Source organism: Neopelma chrysocephalum, unplaced genomic scaffold (genome assembly GCF_003984885.1).
Source record: "Neopelma chrysocephalum unplaced genomic scaffold, ASM398488v2 Primary Assembly neopelma1_25, whole genome shotgun sequence".
Lineage (NCBI taxonomy): Eukaryota > Metazoa > Chordata > Aves > Passeriformes > Pipridae > Neopelma > Neopelma chrysocephalum.
Window position 1 is genome coordinate 20,898,999 of NW_020897694.1, and position 20,365 is coordinate 20,919,363.

Genomic DNA, 20,365 nt, shown 5'->3' on the forward strand with positions numbered 1-20,365 from the left:
TTTTTCGGTTCTGGGCTTACCTGACCAGAAGAGTGTGTAACCGGCACCATGTTCTCTGAGGCTGCCTTCCTCGTGAAGGCGAACTTCACTGAGAGCAGCTATGTCGATGTTGAGACGGGCCAGCTCATGGGCAATTAGGGCAGAGCGACGCACAGGACGTCCGCTGTCCGCAGAATCGAGCATGGTTCTGATGTTCCAACATGCTAGAGTTAATTTAGGTACACCTTTGGAGGCAGGTGCGTGCCTTTGTCTTTTGCTCTTTGTGCGACCGCATTGGAAGAAGATGCCCGTCGGTCTGCGGTTAACCAACCGGGTGAAGGTGGAGATGAGCTTTGTTTAGGCCACCTTTTCTAGGCCCCTCTCCGAGTGGAGCAAGCAGTGCTGTCCTTGAAAAGGCTGCTTGGTCGTTCAGGGTGCTGCCCCAAGAGACTCTCATCTCCGTCAGTCTCAAATGACCAATATCCTGAACCGCCTGCATGCAGGGTTGAGTCTGCGGCTCCCAGTGCACCTTTCACCTACCGTTTCGACCCTCGCCCGTCGCTGCAGGACTTTTTGCATGTGGGTAAAGCCTTCAAGCCTGCGCAATGGATTTTTTAGGTGAGATGCAGTATGCGCGGAACTGAACCCACCCTTTAATCCTGAGGTTCATCTGCCAGGGCCGAGCAAGCTTGGACGGTGGCAGCGAGGTCCTGAGGACGTAGGTTTGATTAGAGTGACCTTCTCTTAGATGGATGGCCTTCCAGGGCTAAGCGAGCTCCATCTGCCCGGGTTTGGTATGAGAGTTGTCCTTCTCCTAGGATGACTGCCAGAAGGCTAATGAGCTCATCCTGCCCAAGAATGAAGTGAATCTGGTCCTATGGTTTTGACCTGTCTGGCATGGGCGACCCTACCGAGGGCATGAACCCTCGCCAGCATAGCTCGCAACCACATGGGGGGGGGTACATAGGCTACTTACCTGTTAGAACGATTTGGGTAAGTCCTACAATTCCTACTTTACTAACACCTACCTAAATACCATCATAAGGGGACAACCAGGAGCAGCCCTTAGTCCAGCCCACCCTTTCAGGATGTAGCAGAGCAGAGAAAATATATCCAGAACATGCTGAACCTGGGCAGTAGCCGCAGGTGAGCCAAAAGTAAATAGGTAAATAGACAAACAAATAAATCAGCTGACCAACCGTTCAGGCCCCCATGCCTGTCAAGGCTAGGGTGCCTTTCAAGACCCCAGCCTGGCTGGGGTCCCCATCAATCTAAAAGAACCCACTTTCCACCCTGACGATTATTATTTGCACAATATGGTATGATGTTGCTATTAATGTCAGTTATCTGCTGGAAAAACAGTGAGCTTATAACAACAAAGGTTTTCAAATGCACAGATGAAAAGTAGCAAAGGGGAAAATAAATGTAATAGGGACAAGAAATGAAAGCAGCTTTGACAAAGTATGCAGTCTAAGCTAACTAACAGCACTAGAAGGTGACCCTACTTTTCTCCCCCCATTTATTTCCATTTCCACAGTTTCTGTATGCTCAATTTGAGTCATTTTGAGTTGTGTTGTTTTAAAATTTTAAACAGAAACCAAAGTTGTTTCATTCTTTGTAGAGTAGCCAAAACAACAACAATAAAAAAAGAACAAATTAGAAAATAAAATAATAAATTTTATTTGGCAAATCTATTGTAGATACCCACGTAGAGACTTTAAACTACAATAATGAGTTTCAAACAGATTTGTTACAACAAGTTTAAGAGATTAATGAAAACAGTAATGTACATTAAAGAGATGTTCATTAGGAGAAATGACCACTAATTTCATGCTAATACTGATGTTAACTTACTTTGTAAATTCCTAAATACATTCTTAAAAGACTGTGGGTATGATGAACCATTTAATAGACTAGAGAATTTTTGAATACGTTATTATTATGTTTCAATTTGTTTTCAAAAGCATTCATTACATTGAACTGGAAAACAGAAGTCCTTTTCAGAATAAAAGTTTTTGTCTTACAGAATGCAGAAAGCTGTCTGTGTCTTGGAGCCCTTCACTGAAACAAATGTTTGAGTATTGCTTCTGATAGAAACAATTTTTCATGGCATATTCTGATGCAAGGAACATAGAAGGATCAAGCAGCTACAAGAAGGCTAAAGAAGAGAGAAAAGGGCTCTCCCTTTTTCTTGCAGCCCACAGTCAGATCTAGAGCAACGTAATAGTCCCATCTTTGAACAATTTGTAGAGATGTTAATATATTTCTCTCAAAATAAATAGCATTACAGTGCTTGAGTAGAGACTAGAAAGGGAAAGCAGAACAGAAGTCTTTCTGTGTTTGGAGTACTGTGCTGAACCTATACAGGTCAGACGACTGAATAACCTTACTAATCCTTTACAACTAGGGGAGCTTTGGCCTTCTACTTGGATGTGATACGAAACCTCTCTCATAACCATATCAGGGTTGTGAAATAAATATGTCATCTAGGACTATGGTTGCAAGGGAAACATTCACATAGGATTACAGGAAAAGTGAATATGAGGAAAATTAAAAGTGTAAGCCATTAACCTGAAACTTAACAAATCTAATTTGAACTTGGGTACAGATATATATTTATGTGATTGTTCTGTGCTGGCCAGTTATCTGCGAACGAAATTAGTATCTCAATTCAAAATATTAATCTGGACTGTTTAGACAGTTTTAGTATATGGGAGAATATTCTAGTTTAGGAATGGTAGTCCCCAGTTCAGTACCCCCCACCGAGACTCTCCCAAACCAAAAGCCACTTGTTCCCTCCCCCTATTCTTTAAATGCCTTTCAACAGTGCCCAGTGTAACCTTATCCATAATTTTTCCCAGGAATTGAGGTTAGACTAAGTAGTAGACTAGGTTAGACTCTCTACTTCCTCCACGGACTCACTCTATAAAGCTGGTGGAAGAAGGAGGAAGGAGGGCTCTTTGGAATGATAACATTTGTCTTCCCGGGTAATGGTTACTCATGATGGAGCCCTGTTTTCCTGGAGATGGCTGAACACCTACCTGCCCACAGGAAGTGGTGACTTAATTCTTTGTTCTACTCTGCTTTTGTGCATGGCTTTTGCTTTACCTATTAAACTGTCTTTATCTCAACACATGAGTTTTGTTACTTTTCTCTCTCCCACATTCCAGTGGATACCAGGCGGTGGGGGTGGGAGTGGGAGGGGCATGAGTGAGCTGCTCTGTGGTGCTTAGTTGTCAGCTGGGATTAAAACACAATGACAACTTATTTAGGAATTGCTTGTCTAGTCTTTCTGCAAGACAGACAAATTTGAAGACACTTCAGTAATCTAAAGCTGTCAATACATAGTGCTTAGCATTTATTTTTAAAGTGTGTAAAAGCCAGAGACAAAAGATCAGAAAGGAAAATGGATGCTCACAAAATCCATTTTTACCCTGCAGTTCATTTCATTGATGAAACTAAAAACATTTGGTATAGAGTGGTCTTTTGGCAAACTGACCTACTGCAATTCCCCTGGTGACACCTATTACATAAAGTTATTTTGTGTGAGCTTACATTTTCAATAGCAAATCTTCCAAAGAGGTTCCCAGGTAAAAATTGGTTTCTATCTTATCAATGATAATATTTTCAAGGAACCAAGATTCTCCATGGATCCCAGGATCTACCTCACCTTATACAGGAAAGTTAAGAGACAGTATACTGAAATATCTACCAAAAAGGCAAAAGCTTCCATCTGAGAGAGAGTTCTGAACTACAGCAACAGTAATGGACACATTGAAATAAAGGATCTAGGCATCTAATATTTGATACCTGAGCCAATAAATTAGGACAAGCTTAACATGTCTTAGAATGATGAGAAAAATTTCAAAGACATACAGAATTTCTGCTATTCAATACTGTCTTTCTGGAGTTCCATGAGGTGAGTAATAAAATTCATCTTTATGTATTGGAACATAGATCATTTAGGGCTTCAGCACTCAGTGGAACATATGCCTGCTAGGCAATTTTTATGATTGTCTAGGAAAATGATTATCAGTGAAATTGGCATATACTACCAAATATTTTCTATCTTCTGTTTCATTGATAGGAAAAAAATGTGGTCACGGAAGTAATTTTAGCTTATTTACTTACAAAGTCCTTTCCTGTGGTAATTTTAACTGATGTCCATATTATTTTATCTGGTTATGTTTTCTCTTTTCAGGTACTTGCAAGGAGCATAGTCCTTGGGTAAGGAACTGATAAGGGAGCTTTTTGATTTTCCAATGTTTTGTTTTGGATCTCAAACTGTATATATTAAACTTATACTACAATTCAAAAGCCAAGATTAAAGTTTCAGCCCACTTTTGAAACAATAAAACATTAAATCCATTCACAGGTTGCAGCAATCAGACTAGATTTTCTCCAATATAATTAATATCTGCTGAGTGGCTCCCCTATATAGCTGGATAAAATGAAGACTTGCCTCTATTCAAACTGTCTTTAGTACTGAGATTTATCTGACATTGTAGAAAACAAAGAGTTTTCATACTTGGGAATTTTTGTTTTCTACTTATGAATAATAATAATAATAATAATGGCCAGTCTTCGCGAACGAAGATTTTTGGGAAAGGTCTTTTACCTTTCCAGCCTGAGCAATGGATTTTTTAGGTGAGACACAGCTTGCGCTGAACTGAGCCCACCCTTTAATCCTAAGGTTCATCTGCCGGGGCCAAGCAAGCTTGGACAATGGCAGTGAGGTCCTCAGGACATAGGTTTGTTTAGAGTGACCTTCTCATAGATGGATGGCCTCACAGGGCTAACGAGCTCCATCTGCCCGGGGGACAGGGGAATCGAACCTGGGTCGCAGCAGTGAGAGTGCTGCATCCTAACCACTAGGCCACCAGGGGTCTCTTATGAATAATAGTCTCTTTTATAATTGCCTTTTATCAGTACAGGATTCAAATTGAATTAATGGTTGACTCTTATTTAGTGAAATGAAAGGGAGCTTGTAAAAATTATTGGTGGGGTGTTGTTTCCTGTGGTCAGATACTTTTTATTGTTAGAAGCATCAGCAGGATATTTGGCAGACAATTGTGGCAGAATATTAATATCTGTATGAAAATACACGCTGAGGAATAAATTGGGCAAAATATTACAAGACAAAGAAAAGAGACTGATACATCTGCTGCTGAGTCTTAACCAGAGTATGCTTATGCATCCTATCAGATAGCTTGTCCACGTGAATCCAAAAACATGTTGTTAGAAAATCACAGAATTTCAGCATACATAGCCACTACTTTTTACTGACCAAAGACAGGTTTAGTGTCTCTCTTGGTCATTGGAAACAAGTCTGTGAACTGCACTTCTGGAGTGTCAATGCCTATGTAGGTGGGAGCTAAGCTGTAAAAAGTTGTGTTAATGCAATAGAACAGTAGGAAATCTCAGGACAGAAGCTTGCAAAAGTTCAAGGATTAGGTAAAATGTTGCCAGCCCTTACGTTGTTTTCTGGGAAAATGAAGGAAAGGGAAATCATCTCTTTATGTTCTTCCTGGTTTCACAGAAGTAATGATGCCTAAATGTATAAAATCAGAAAATGTGGTAAAGTTAGTATGATTCTCCACTCCAGTAATGTCATGTTGTCATAGGTTTACTTCTTCTAAAACTCCAAGCAGAAATTTTCCTTTCCCCGTCCCATTGTAAGAGAAGGAGGTTGAATGAGGAGGGGAAGGGGTAATTAACTATACAAAGAAACTATCTGGTAGACCTGCATTTTCAGCTAATAGCCCTTCTAAAAAAACTGCAGGGAGGCAGGAGGAGGTTTTCTCCTCTCTCCTTACAAACAGGGAACACTTCACTTTTTGCCTTAACGGAGGCAAGGGGTGTATGTGTGTGTTGGAAAATCTTTGAGGCCATTTTGCTCTCGACCTGGTCATCTGGCTGCTCTCTGACCTCGGCTTGCCTGCGCGCTGCCCTGTCTTCAGCTCGAATCTGCTCAGAATTCATTGGAGAGCTTGTGCTTGTCGAGGAAAGGGGGGAGTCCTGAATGCAGCCAGTCACAGACAACATGAGTTTTGTGGGGAAGAAACCACTCTTCTTTCCCCTTCTCCCCTTCCCCTCCTTGTTGGGGGGGAGATCTCCATTTTGGCTTCTCCTGTGATCCGAGGCCCCCACGCGGTGGCCGCCAGAGCCCAACAGCACCCCCTGCTGACCAACACAGTGCACTGCAGGCTCTGTACCTCTAGTGATCCAACAGCACCCCCTGCCAACCGTGATTAGAATCGCGCTAGAGGACAGAGAAGTATCAGACTGTTTCCTTTCTGGAGGGGACTTTTGGGTACAGGATTGTTAACGGTAGATGATTGGGATGGGGGAGATCCTTCAGGCCTCGTTCAGTCCATTACCTGGAAGGAGTATGCCCTTCCACCCTGCCCCCCACCACGTGGCCCTGGGACCCCAAGACGGAGCACTCACCAGACCACCAGGGGAGAGAGGACGAAAGAGGAAGTTTATTGTGGGAGGGGGCTATATATAGCCCTTGGGGACCAATCACAGGTGAGGGGTCACAATCAAGGTAAGGGGTTTACAGCCAATAAGGAAGGGGTTAACAAAGGACCGATGAGAACACCTTGGGACATCTTCCCAGGACACTCCTGTCCGAGAGATAAGGGATTTACAGGGGAGGTATAGGGGAAAACGCAGTGGCTCTGTAAAGAGCCCTCTTAACATGAGTTTAAACAACATTAAAAACTTCTGATTCATCAGTCCACCTTTGGCAGGACTCTTTCCAAACATCCATTGCCATAGATTGTTGCTTAGTTGTTTTTGTGTTCTGTTACTGTTTTTGCCAATATACACATATCCTTTAATAAAGGGTTGTTATTTCTTCCTTTATCCATACTTCCTTGATTGGAGCCTATAAATTTTGGATTTACAATTGCTGGGAGAGAAGAGTTTGCTCTACCTCATAACTCTTAGCAAAACAGTCCAGTCTTCCTTAGCAAAACACTCCAGTCTCTTTAAACTGAGACAAATGTTTATTCTTTCAATGCTTTCTGTAAGCCATACCAAAGGCAAACCTCCCTTGTCTGGAATAAAACTGATGAGAGCAAGCTTTGATATATATGGGAATTTGTGAACTCAGGACACAGGGATCAAAGTACTGAGAAATAATGTGTGTGAAAGAAAAAGTCAATGAGACATCTGTGAAGAGATAGGAGATCTGTGATTCTGCTGAGGAGCTCAGAGACTGTTTGGGGTGTTTTTAAGATCAGACAGTACTAATGAAGACTTGTCTGTGAAGGGACTCCAACATTTGTTTGCTTTTCATGAGGGCTTTGAAAGCCTGACTTTCTCCCCTCAGGAGATGTGCACAACTTACTGAGCTTTTATGTGACCTAGGAAAGCCACATATGGAGAACAAGAGAAAACGAAAACCATTCTAGCTGAGGGTAAAACTGAATGCCTAAGTATGATATGAAAAATGGTGGTAGCCTAATGAAAGATCGTGGAAACAACTTTCCCTTTGGAATGCAGATATTGGACAAAAAGAAATATACAGCTGCACAAAAAGGTTTGTGCTTATGAGATGGGTTCCTTCTTCCTAGACTTAATATCTCTCCCTATTTTCCCTACCTTCTCCCCTGCAGTGGCTAGAGGGACTTGAATGGGGGCTGTGGTCAGTTCGTCACACATTGTCTCTACAGTTCCTTCCTCCTCAGCAGGAGGACTCCACACTCTTTCCCTGCTCCAGCATGGGGCCTCTCCCATGGGAGACAGTCCTCCATGAACTTTTCCAATGTGAGTCCTTCCCATTGGCTGTAGTTCTTCATGAACTACTCCAGAGTGGATCCCCTTCCATGGGGTGCAGTTCTTCAGGAGCAGACTGCTCCAGCATGGGTCACCTATAGGATTACAGGTCCTGCCAGCAAACCTGCTTCAGCACAGTGTCCTCCATGGGTCCATAAGTCTTACTAGAAGCCTGCTCCAGCACAAACCCTCCATGGGATCAGAGACACCTTTAGGCATTAGTTTGCTTCATCAGGGTCCTTTCTAGGCTTCAAGTGGATATCTGCTCCTCCCTAGACTTCCATGGGCTGAAGGGGCACAGCCTACCTCACCATGGTCTTCACCACGGGCTGCAAGGGAATCTCTACTCTGGTGTCTGGAGTACCTGCTACCCCTCCTTCTTCACTGACCTGGGTGTCTGCAGGTCTGTTTCTTTTACATATTCTCACTGTTGTCTCTGTTCATAATTGCTGTTGCATGGTTTTTCCCCTCCTTTCTTAAATCTATTATCTCAGACATGCTGCTACTGTCACCGATGGGCTCGGCCTTGGCCAGCAGTGGGTCCGCCTTGGAGCCAGCTGGCATTGGCTCTGTTGGACACAGGGAAGCTTCTGCCAGCTTCTCACAGAAGTCACATCTGTAGCACACACAGACACCACCACCACCACCCTCTCCATGCCCAAAATCTTGACACACAAGCTCAATACATTTTACACTCATTTTGATATAAGTTCCACCTTTACTTTTTTTAAGTACATTGTGCCACTACTGCATTTTAGGTTATTTATATGGGAATAATATTTTTTTTGTTTGGTAAAAACATATTTTATATACACTGAAAATATCAGCTTCTGTTGAGTATTAAAACTCTAGCTATGATAAATCTTTTCCTAAGTTTTGTTGGATCAGAACCTTTTTGAAATTTCGCTGTCTCTCATATTTACTTTTATCCAAAGGAATTTCCATGTTATGCTTGCTTGCGTGGTTTCCTTTCTTTTGTACTCCATCTAATTTTATAGTGATTCGAATGCTGGCAGTCCTACCTATCTAAATGCATTTCCCTTAATATTTACAATTGTGTCATGGAGGACGTGCTTTATGGATGCAATACTGTACAAACACTCCTATTGAATCCACTTGCAGTGAATCTTGTACTTAAACACTGTTTTGTGTACAGTGCTTTTCAAGCATGTAAAAATCTCATCCCTTTCAAAATATTTCTCTAGTGTTTTCATTATCCAACAGGTTTTTCTGCTTTTTTTGATAATTGATCTTAATGTTATGAACATCGCATAAATAACAAATAGACCTGGGGTCACTATTCTAATAACTACTCTCCGTACCATCCCTCTTCTAATTTCTAGCACCTCCTTCTGCAAGTAAGACACACAAGTTGGCAATACTTTTCATCTATCACACCATGGATGAGTTAACCAAAGACCAAAAAATTGTATGTCAGTGTAGAGGACAATATTTTCTTGAAGAAAAAGAATATGTAACATGGTATACACAGGCAAATAAAAGAAGATGCAAAAGAAAACCTGCCTCTATAGCTAAGAGGTTTGGGCTCATGGTTTCACAATGGTATATTTTTTTATACTTTAAGGTACGTAACATCTCTCTCACTGGATTGTCTTCCAACTTGTGACCCTCTTCTTTTCTGATGTGATATTTCTGCGTAAATTCCTCATGGTTCCAACTATTTTAATGTAAATGACTCAGAGTTCTCACTTTTCACTTCTGACCTCTCTCCTCTGTTTAATCCATCACCTATCATCTACATTTTAACATGGTTCATAACGATGTTCTTATTTTCTTCTAATAATCCTCAGGAGGACTTCTGAGTATAGAATTATTCATATGAATAGGGCAATTTTATTTTAACTTTGAGCTCTTCTGTCTGTGTTTTGAATCTCAGAAGGACAGAGTGCAAGACTGTTCCAATCAATGAGTTGTAAAATTGTTCATAACTCATCTAGCTCTGTACATTTTCTTTCTTGTTAAATATTTTTAAAAAATGCAAGGCATTATTGTACATAAGTTGCAAAGGACCTTATACTCATTTGGCAAAGACTTTTGTTACTGCAAAAATCAGGGTATATAATCTTTTAAAGTTGAAAAAAATTATTTGGACTTTCCTCAGAGGATATTTTTTTATCCTCTGTTTCTCACAGAGAGATCTCCAGAATCTCATTTGTCTGACCAACATTAATTCTGTGTAATCTGAATTTATTCACAGTCATCTTGTATCTATTTTGTATCTATATTGTCCCATAGCCTAGTCTCATTCCCAGCGCTAACATTTGTGCAAACAACCTGGTGCAAGCTACCCAAGGGTCTTTAGAGGTGCAGTTTTAGCAGCAGGTCATGCATTACCTGACTTAAATGTACAAAAGCATAGCACTCATCCCCACCTCAGCACCAAATCATAAAAGCAGCCCCAGGTAGTGACAGGACCACACACACATACATATTCCTCAGCAGTACATGGATGGAAAGCTGCAGTGAAATCTACACATCTAAACATGGTTAATGATTCTGTTCCCCCAGGTCAAATTGTGCAGAGATATTTGTAGCCACTACCTTCACAGCAGGCTGCCACACTCACAATATCTAGTACTTATAAAGTATTCCTGTGAATTAAATATAATGGCCCTGTAGGCCTTCCCAGATAGCTTATCTATTATTTTTGGGGGTTGCTTTTATTGCAGTTGAGGCTGTCTGGAATACTGTGAAATAGCCACTTACCAGACAATGTAGCGCAGGGGCATGTGATGGTGTTCAAAGACTGCTGGGATAATGTTAAAAGACTGCACAGTGTTTGAGATACACAGAATGCTGAAAGCAGTCATTGCACTTAATTGTCATGAGAATTACATCTAAATTTGTTCTAAAACACTCTAAAGGTTTCCTGCAAAAGAAGTCCTGGGGCTGAATTAACACTTCTACAGTGCACTTCGTTGGGTGAGCAGAACCAAGGAGTAATCTGCAATAGTTTATGAAATTTTATAGCTGTGGGATATATGCTTTCTTAGAATAAAAATTCATTCTGAAAGGTGATTTTATATTATGAAGGAAAAATTTTATAAAGTAAATTCCACCTTTTTATTAAAAATAATAAATATTATCATTATTTGTTTACTATTAACTCCATCCATTAATTAAGTCCTATATTCTCATTTAAGAAGGTGATATCAAGTTTGGGAAACTTTAAAAGATATACTTTCTCTCTGTTTTGTTTTCAGATTTTGTGTGTTTTCTTTCTTTCTTTCTCTCTTTCTCTCTTTCTTTTTCTGTCATCCATTTTCACTTTGTTTGTTTGGTTTTACTGCATCTTGATGCTTTATTGATTGCTTAGGAGTAGGTTGGAGAGGTCAAGTCTAGATCTGTATGAGTCCAAAATATTAGAACACATCACTTCTAAGATTTCACAGGGGTCCTGATTTTCTGCCTCCATTTAACTGCTCTGCATTAATTTGGTCCTGCCTGTGCTCTCATTGTCTAGCCTACACAAAACATAACTGATTAGTCTGTGCCCACCTTCAGCAGAACCTTTTTGACACCTTTCAGTGCTGTACATGTATTTTAACAACTCTTTAGTACCATACATGCTAGATTCCCAGTTAAGGAAATCCTCCTACTCCTCAAGGACTACTTTGCATTTGCATTTAAAAGTTACTGAATAAAATTCATAAGGAAAAGTGGAAGAACATAACAGACAAAAGATCTTTTCCCTCCCAAGGCAGTCTCTCTGCCATTAGACTACAAAATCAGGCTTCCTTTTGCTTAGTTTCTCACCTACCCAATAAATGTTATATTCTTCTCTGCATAATGGCATAGATACAGCAGAGAGTACTTCCTAATGCCTATCTAAATTGGCTTCCAAATTTGTTTAAAAGTCTGTGAATTCCCTCATATCATTATATGTTGATTGCACAGCAGTGTTAGAAGCCTCTACTAAAGATAAACTGGATTGGATTTCTTTTTTTCAGATGTGTGTATATGAATAAGAATTAAAACTTTTCACTACTCATTGCTTTCTGCTAAAATGTAGCTCTCCACAATCAGGTGAAAACACATTCAAAATCTATAGAGAGAAATGAAGAATGGTGTGGTAGAAATTGAACTAGCATATTTTTTGTATGAATGAGGCAATTTACTATGTCTATCCACCAGTAATCTGTATGGTTCACTGCTGTTTCTTCAGCTTTTATTTATACTAGATGTGAGACTCATCCTATTAAATGTGGGATTCACCTTCAAACTTAAGTCACTGCATTTTATTTGCAGAAACAGAGCTATTTGCCTATGCTATAGATATCTTAGAATCCAAGAGAGAGAAAAAGACTATGTAACCAAACTAAATAATTGTGGTTGTCTTGCAATTGTAGTAAAACATAGGAAAGAACATAGCTGATAGAAAAAGATTGACTACAGAGTTAGTGGAAAACTTACAGGATAGCCTGATAGACATTGGATAGTCTGTGGTCAGCGTGCAGACTTAAATCCAGTTTTTGAGAATGGAAAAAAAATATGAAAGCAATTAATCAATAAAGAACTTATGAGCTTGACTGGCAAGGAAGTATTAATGAGGAGTTGCATCAGTCAGTGCAAGTGAGATCAGAATCTGGTCACTACACTGAAAGTCAGTAGATTCAGTGCACACCAGGTTTACCAGCAGAGGTCAATTAAACTGATAAGTAGGCTTTCTAGCCTGAATTCTGCACACCAATAAAAGAGATTTCTCTTCATCACTCCTGAACTTTTCTTTCTTCTTTTCATAATAGAAATAGTCCAAACTATCTCTTCTAAATGTAGAGACAAATTCAGTTGTCCATAGGTCATTAAAAAAAAGGAATGAAACTGTTACATCATATTGCATATCCCTAAAGTATAATTTAACTTTAAAAAAAAGATAATAAAAAACCCCACAACCAAACAAAGAGAAACTTGTAGCTCCATGTGTTTCATTATGCCACTTTAACTGTGTGACCAAAAACCACTTTGGCTTTTGCATCAGAAAAACAAGCCTAGAATTATTGTATGTTCATTTTTCTATAGATCCCACTTCCTTCGCCTCCCTCAAATACAAAAGTGCAACGTAATAAATACTATTTTTTTATTAAATATGCAAAATCTTACACAAACATTTATATACATGAGATTTCACCTTGTCTTTACATATTTTCTAATTATGTAAATCTTATTTTTAACTACTGTAAATAATACCGAGAAAATATTATTAAGACTTTGAAAATGATCTGTGCATTCTTGGGGCTAGAGAATGATTTTTCAGATGATTGCATATGATATTTCATTCTATGGCACCTATTAATCTATTGATTAGGATTAATCTATTGATTAGCTGATGCTGAGGGAGACATAAGTTGCTTTAAATACCGTGGAGCTTTGAATCTATATTACCGGAATAGCAACTAAACGAAAGTAACTTTAAAATCAGAACTATTGGGTGAAACAAAGAAATGAAATAAAATTAAACAAACAAATAAAATAAACAACCTCACATGATGTTTCTGCAAAGCTGATTCTTTTTTTATTTTTCCTTTCACACATTTTTACCAAAAATGAAAGAATCTTATAGTTACAAAACTGTAAAGAAACATTTTTTTCTTATTTCTAACATTCAATTATACTCTTTAAAAACAAAATAATACCCACCTAAAATAAATTTAAGGAAATATGTCTCTTTTGGTACAATATGAAAAGAGATATTCATACCTCATATTAATACATAAGTCGGAAACAGGATTAATATATTCAACCCGTTATTGGGTCTATGTCTCAATATAATTAGGATCAGACATGATCAAAATCAAGCATGTTAGGATAAGCAGAAAAATCTGGAAAAAGTGCTTACAAGAAACATAAAGTTGTCTTAATTTAGTGCCTCTAATGATTAGGATATGATGGATAGGATAGGATAGGATAGGATAGGATAGGATAGGATAGGATAGGATAGGATAGTGTAGGGTAGGGTAGGGTAGGGTAGGACATAACATGAAACTGCGGACCAAGAAAAAAATATGATAGATTGATTGTGTTAAATTACAAAGGTTGGATAAAGTAGGCTCAGGACCAAGGAGGTATAAGCCCTATCTCTAACATCACCACCCTCCTTCCTCACAGTGAGGAACTCTGGATGCTGATGGCTTACTGTAGGTTCCCTCAAACATCTTCTTGGAGAAAGCTGGAAATGCTGACTTTAAGACACAGAGGAGTAGTAGAAGATTTAATGTAATGACAGAGAGAAAACAGAGATGCAAAAGAGTATAACTGTTATTATGAAGATCTTTTTTCCTCCCTAAAAAGATTGGTTTTGTAGTGGATTGTTTTTTCTATATGTAGGATTGGACTATTAAGAACTCTTTCATTAAACTTTCAAGATTTCAATTAGACTAATGCTACATTGTTGTTTTCAAATACATCTGTTTCCATTTTACTCTCAAAAATTTTGTATATAAGAAGGTAATTCTTTAAGCAAGGAGTTATTTTCAAGCTGCTGAGGCTAATTGACTTCACTGTGAATTAAAAATCCTTAAGTATTCTTCTTTTGCTTTTTAAAGTTCACTTAAAGTCTTTAAATAATAAATACTGTGAACAGTTTATGGAATGGTTGGAAATAAAATAGATTTCATTACATATTTCTCCTTAAAGTCTCCCAAAACACTACATATTCTAGAATCAATTCTGTGATTCTGAGCAGAACACCAGTCAGCTAAATACATAGACTAAGAACAAACAATGATAATTTAATACACTAGTGAAATATTCCAAGATGAAGCACTTGAACTGCTTAATAGCATGCAACAACTCCAATTGAAGTATCTAGAGTGCAATTGCTTAAACTGGAATTTGGCCAAGATTCAAGCATAGAATCCCAACCCTCTGGTATGGTTTCATTGACTTTTTAATTACCAAAAATATGCAGAACCTCAGCTTTACACATCTTCAAAGCATTGATGTCCTCCAATGAAAAATAAAATCTAAAGTAATCCACAGAGAGGATGTTTAAAAAATAATTTTAACACATCTTTTCTGATAAAGATGAAAATAATCCGCTTCATTTTATTTCACTTATCTTTTCATTTGGTCTTGGAGAAATGGGAATGTAACTCTTCTTATTTGGATCATTTATTCCCTTGTTTTGTAGTGTCAGAGTTTCTTACTTTAGAGGGAAGAATGGAATTTGCCTCATACTTAGGAAGAGAAATAAAAAGCTTGGAGCAGAGATGCCTGCATACATTATACAACATTCTGCACTTGATTGCACAGGAAATTCCTTATTCCAGGAAGGGATAACTGAGTTGGGCAAATGTTAAGAGTTACACTCAGAAAAGTAAAATTAAATCTAGAAATAGGAAGAAGTTGAAACTGGAATATTTTAAGGGCAGATGAATTTAATCTCTTTATTTAATAGCATTCAGTGCAAATGTACAAATTGAAATTTGTAGTAGTTATGACAACGTTTTTCTCAATATGTACAGTATCCATAATTTTAATCTAATTTACTTGATTTAAACATCTTTGTTTCTATCGTTCTCCAAAATTATAGCTGCTTTTCCCTAAAGGGTAAAGAATAAAAGACCAAGACTAACAATATACGTTCTTTCAAACTTTGTTATGTACGGGCTACTTACTGTCTGGTTCTTATTCTGCCTTTCATTATATTTAGGTGACTAGGATTTTTTAAAGGGTATTTTCACCTTTATATTTGTACTTTTCCAACTCTTATTTTGCAACTACTACTTGTCTAAAAATTAGTCTTGTCCATTTAATATTACTATGAAATACAAGAAAGTTCTTATTTCTATTATGTAGCAATACTTTGATTCCATTTTAATACTGGAAAGGCTGAGAAAATATAAGTAAACATTCAAAGAAGTGTCTATTTCTCTACTCTGAAACTAACAAAAAGAAATTAAAGTTCATATTTTCTCATATTTACTAGGTATTGATTGCTTTTGTATTAGAGTAACATTTTTTACTTAAAGCTTTGTCCATTTCAAAGAAAACCAAGACTAGATGAATTAACCTCAGATAAATATCAGAGAAGGAATAGTTCAGAATCTAAACAACTGGGTGGTATCACCCTGAGATACTTCTTATGTCAACACAATTGAACTGAATGTTAGGAAACAGAAAAGAATTACAGTAACTCACCATCTTGATGGATGGTCTGGTTTGCACCTAAATTAAACACCTGCAATCCAGCAGAGTGCAGCCACATGCTGTCACTATATTCACTATTTCTCCACTTCCCTCTGGTACATTATAGATTTAAGACTTGCTAGCCTGTATGCACTGAGTGACTCTGATGCCACAGATTTTTCATAGATTATTGCTGAAGTAAAATGAAATATAGGACGTGGTATGGCCCGGAGCAACCTGATCTGGTGGGTGGCTTCCCTGCCCATGGCAGAGGGGTTGAAACCAGATATCTTCAAGGGATTCTATTATTTCCCTGCAACAATTAATTCTGCCATGTGATTTCATTTTAATAATTATTTTAAAATGTAGTATTAAGAACTATACAAAACCTATACAGGAGAATTATATGATATGATCTAAGTAGTCCTACACAATTCCACATTTAAATGGGCGCTCACACTATTGCAGCATAATTTTAATAATTTCAGTAATATTTGCACTTTTAATTAAACTGCACTGGAAACTCATGTGTTCTACGGTTTCAGTTAGATTATAAAAAATAATTTCAGGAAATTCACATCATTGTTTTGGATAAAATATATTTACATAATACATATATATATGTATATATATTTATGGTTACTTATTAAATAAACCAGTCAATTGTCCCAAAACAAGTCCTTAAAACGTAACTACTTTTCCAGTAAATGAGATACAGCAGCTGAACAGAGAAAAGGAAACATTTGCCTGCACAGCTGAGAGACAGGCTTAGGCATCTGCAAATACCTTATTATTCATGCAGAAATGGAATACAAATGCGAGTATACTTTTCCTCTTTTAGATACACTTTTTGTATCTATACAGGAGGCATTTTTTGAGGGAGGCATTTTACCTTAACTGGATAAATGAACATTAGGAAAAGATAATGACAGTTTTTGATTTTCACCAAAAGAAGTATGTCTCTATTTCCTCATTAGTAAAGTGAAGATAATGATATCTAGTAACTATTATCCGATTCTTTGCAAACTCTGGGAGAAAAATTCTCATTTTGTCCTACATAGCCTGACAGCAATATGGAAATAGTTCAATTTCAGTAAAGCACAACAGGAAAATCAAATAACAGACAAATATCTTCAGAAGTGTGACATAGTATTTCATCTTTTGGTTCTAAAAGTCCAAGCAGCATGAAAAAAAACATGTATTTTGGTTATGAGTATTCTGCCTATTATTCAAAAACTATGTAAAGTGTCATTTTCCATATTCTCTTTTGGACTATAAAGTTCAACAGCCACTTCCAGCACCTAGATCTCTTCTGCTAGTGTCTAACTCTGGCATAGATTTTCCTATTGGTAGGAATGGGAGTGTCCTGGTAGATGAGGGAGAGCAGTGGATCTTTTCTACCTGGCCTTCGGCAATGCCTTTGACACTGTCTCCCATAAGATCCTCATATAGAAAAATGTTTATGTATGGCTGGATGACAAGACAGTGAGATGAATGAGCATGTCTCCTATGAGGAAAGACAGAGATCTGTGACAGTTTGCCCTAGAGACGAGAATACTTGGGAGGGGCCAATTAATTGATGAATATAAATACCTAAAGGGACATTGAAAAGAGGAATGAGTCAGGCTCTTTTCAGTGTTGTCTAGTGAAAGGGCCAGAGGCAAGAGTCACAAAGTTTAGTGAGAAGATGCAAAAAAGGAGTTCCAGAGTCAAAGACACTTCCTCATGGAAGTATAGTCAGTGCTCCAATTTTCAAGAGTCAAAGACACATCCTCATAGAGGTAAAGCCAATGCTCCGTTTATTGCAAAAATCACACACAGTATATAGGGTCCTACAGGGTTCACATGCTCTATCCTAACTCTCTACTGGTTACATCAGTTTTCACACACTATAGCTATAACTTTATTGGCTCTACTAGCCAAGGCACATTTCCAGGCCCCCCCATCTTCTGGTTTCTCACACCCTGGATAACATCCTCCTTCCTTGTTTTCCTCTATACAGCTTTCTGATATCTGCTGCTCAAGGACACACATCTGCTGCTGGAGAACGCAGATCCCTGCCGGCCGGATTGTGCAAGCAGGCCTGAAGCAGTATATGTCCTGCATCATCTAAGATTCTCTCAACAACAAAGTGAAACACAGAGGGTTCACTTTAAACATAAGGAAACAAATTTTTTTTTACAGTGAGGGTGACTAAGTATTGACACGTTTCCTGGAGAGGTTGTGTAGTCTTCATACTTGGAGATCTTCAAAAACTATCTGTATGCTGTCTTGGGTTACTGGCTATAGGTGATAATCCTTGAGCAGGGTGGTTGGACCAGTTGATGCTCAAGGTCCCTTCCATACTCAATTATTCTGCAACTCTGTGAAACTCATTTTCAACATAGACTTCAAACAAAACGTATTTTCCAAGAAGGAAATGTATGTTTGTACATTAAACCTATGTAAAAATATTTTCATATTGGTACCTGTTACAGTTTAAAATGCATTTGAGATTGTGAACATAGGTTTAAATAATAATAAAAAAAAATTAATAGAGGCAGCAATTTCTTTAAATATATCTTTTTTCGTATTTCACACAAAATATATCTAATAATGCTGGGACTTGTAAACAATAATGTGCTACAGATACACACATTATAAAGAGAATAAATACGTGTTAACCTTATTTTATGTGAAATTCTAAGACAAGTATCACTTTATATATATGTATATGTACATATATGTACACACACACACATACATATACATATATATATACATATACATATTATATATATTTCTCCAAATAAAATAAGTTCCTTGCTAAATTTCCAACCCTCATAGATAGGACAGGACTCCAATTAGGTTACTGTCTAAATTCCATTCATTCCCTTTTTTGCCAGGTGATAAAGCAACAGTCACAAACGGCTCAAAACAGTTGAGGTTGCAAAGAAGACAATGGGTTTCCTAGTTAAGAACCTGATCATGTCACCTTGAAAACAAAGAAATCAAGTCCATCCTGAAGAGAAAAACAGCTGTAGAAGGCATGCTGAGGGAACTACCAAACATGCAATTTAGGAAACGTGGGTATAATTGCTTTGTTGTAACTCTTACTATAGTTATTAAGTATTATTCTTACAGGATTATACTGAGATATTTTTTTTAGCCAACTGGAGAGAACTTCAAACCCCATAAATGCTCCAGAGATGTTTAGTTTTGAAACTAAAGATCATCATCACTTTGTTCTTACCCTTAACAGAAGTGAAGATGGATAACTAAGAACAGAGATAAGCATTAAAATAATTTCGAAAGGTCATTTAAGTAGCTTTTATAGATAATTTTAAAAATTCAATATTAACAACAGTTATAAGCTTAGAAACTAACCAGAAATTATTTCATAAAATGTTTTTAGTCTGCATATATATTATGAGAAAAATAATATTTTCAATAGATGTTCCAATTTACATATTTTGAGGAACAATTTAAAGTTATAAGGCATAGCAAATAAAATATTTACAATGTAATATTTTTCTTTCAATTTTGATACTACATGTAACCTACAAATAGTAAAAACAAATACTCAGAATCTACCTTTGATTTTGTCTAATCTTTCAAAAATTTTCTTAAGCATTGTCTTACAAAGGTTTTTGGGTGCTGTTATCTGAGACCCTGGAAAATCATAAACTTTTGTCAGCTATCATCAGCATAAAAGGAAGAAAAATGTTTTGCCATTTGAGTTCAAGAAATGCTATTGATTAATAATGCAGAACAGGATTTCATTTAACTTTTCTTATATCAGTGCATCTGAATAAATTTGCACAGTAATGTGAAAAAGTATTTTATGAGACACAAAGCAAGGTATCATATAAGCCAAGAAAGGTGAACAAAATCGTCCTATTTTTCCTCATTATCTTTAAAGTAAAAGTCTTATTATGATATACTAGTATTGCATTAAGAACAGTAATTCTTTCATTAAACATGATTTCCTTTATTTATGATGTTGATAATTTCTTACTTTTCTGAGATATATTCCAAGAATACTCTAGGGATATATATTTTCATTGAAGAACCGACATGAAGAAAAGAAATTATTTTTACAAAAATGTAAAAAATCTTTAAGCATATACTTCCTCTCCATATGGCTTATAAAATAGACAATTGAATTTCTTATCCACCAACTCATGAAATTCTTTGAAATATATCTAATCAATCTTGAAATGTCTGGAAAACCAAGATATTTTGGTCATCAGAAGACCAAAAATTTACCCCAGAGAACAGTATTATCCATTAACAAAATTCCAGAGAAGAGGATGAACCTTACAGGTAGATTTTATTTCACCATCTCCCTTTTAACCTTGTCATAACTCACTGTAACAGTTGATAAAATAATATGAAATTAATTGGAGTCATAATGTCATGAATGTTAATAAACCTTTTTTGCATTTTTAGATGTAAATTTGAAATCCTACAA